Source organism: Aplysia californica, unplaced genomic scaffold (assembly GCF_000002075.1).
Source record: "Aplysia californica isolate F4 #8 unplaced genomic scaffold, AplCal3.0 scaffold00109, whole genome shotgun sequence".
Taxonomy (NCBI): Eukaryota; Metazoa; Mollusca; class Gastropoda; order Aplysiida; family Aplysiidae; genus Aplysia; species Aplysia californica.
In genome coordinates this window covers 138216-140186 of record NW_004797379.1, presented here as the reverse complement: position 1 = coordinate 140186, position 1971 = coordinate 138216, and positions in this window count along the sequence as shown.

Here is a 1971-nt window from a genome sequence, read left to right as displayed (position 1 = left end):
GTGTGTGTGAGAGTGGGCGTGGGAGGGTAGGTTTGGTGGAAGAGGAGAAAGAAGTATGAATTATACCCCACGATCTCATAGTGACAGATCAAAGACAATAGATGGAAAAAGGGGACGGGAGATGTTAGAACGAGAAGATGGAGCAAACGGAAATCTGTTCTGACATGATCAGACAATAGAGAAACGAACAACTGTACGGAAGAGACAGGATCCTGTGAGGTCTGACTGCCATGTGGTCACGACATGACGGTTGTAGTAAACCAGGTCTCGATCTGCTCCCCGCTGTCCTTTCCTGGGAATGGCGGGAAGGCGGCGACACGTAAATAGACCTGGCAGCTCACAACAGACGACCGGCTCTCTCCACGCACGCGCTGTAAACATTGGGAGACTTTCTGTCTGCTGCTGGGGCTGAGAGGTATACGGAGAGGGAGAAGGAGGGAGGGAGGGATATAAGGAGAGAGGGGGGAGGGAGAGAGATAAATGGGAGAGAAAGAGAAAGAGAGAGAGGGGGGAATAAATAGATAGAATAGATCGATCGATAGATAGATAGATAGATAGATAGACAGATAGATAGATCGATCGATAGATAGATAGATAGATAGATAGATAGATAGATAGATAGATAGATAGATAGATAGATAGATAGATAGACGGCTTTTGCATAGCGCAAAGTCTCACTCAACAGCCAGCTCTATACCATTTACAACCTACATTATTACCCCAGCAACTGCAGACCTGATAGCCTTCTGAAACAATCTCAACTACCTGGGAAGAATTCGATGCAAGCTGCCATTTTATAGGCGCTAAAACACTAACATACCGACAAGATATTTCGCTGTCTATGGCCGGGTACCCATTCCCACCTAGGTAAAGTGAGGAAAATTCGTGTAAAGTGACTTTCCCAAGGACACGACGTCTTGCCCGCGGCTCGAACCCTGGAACCTGCAACCTCACGATAACAAGTCAATGTTGAAAAATGAAACGCTGAAAGGGTATAGGTTTAACACCCTAATCAACACTGTTAGGTTATTTAAGAGGCCGGACCTCCGAGTTTAACGTCCATTTCCGAAAGGATCGACTCAAGTGGGAAATCCATGTAAAGTGCCTTTCCCAAGGACACAACGTCGGACCGAGCTGAGACTCGAACCCCCGAACCCCCAGTCTCACGATTAGGAGTCCGACAGGCTAACCACTAGGCCACCGAAGCCACTTAGGAGTCAGTGGATGTGCGAGTGTTGCTACGGGTCGCTCTAAACATTCGTAACTTTTTAAGAACATAGGCGACTCGTAATAGTGTCCGCCGTTGTCTGGTTAAGCCCTGCTGTCAACTGACGTGGCCTCACTAGTCAGTCTGTCTTCTTGTTCATTTCCCTTAACGCCGCCTTGTCTCTCTCTCCAGCTGATTGAGGAGGAAGGTAGGGAGGCAGAGGCCAGTACTGCTGTGGAGAGGATGATTCTTTTGGGAATACAAAAAGGAAGAGGAAAATCTGGCAACCTTGCAGGAAAGAACAGAAGAACGTTCAACCAGATATGCACTGGCTCAATCAGTGGAAAGACCCTCGGCGACATTTTGGAGAGAGCAACGAAGCATCAATGGACATGTCCCTAATGCAGGGATGTTGCTTCCTGAAAATATGAACAAAAGTGTCCGACTAGCTGACCAAAGACAATACTGCGCCACATTTGGACCATCGTAGATTCTGTACAAATCAGAAACACAAACTTGCCTATCTAATACTGTGTGTACAGTTGCGACTTTTCTTACGGTCAGACAAATGAAGCAGGACAGAACAAAAGTACAGGGATGACAACGATAAGCTTCTTATTTCAAAGCGCCCCAAATCAGAAAGAAGCCAGAGAGTTAGTGTTTGTTACCTCCACTTTCCGATTGGCATTTTTCCTCATACGTAAATATATTTAAAAGGAGGAAGGGCAGGAGAGAGACGGTGAGGAGGGGGAGGGGGCGAAGGG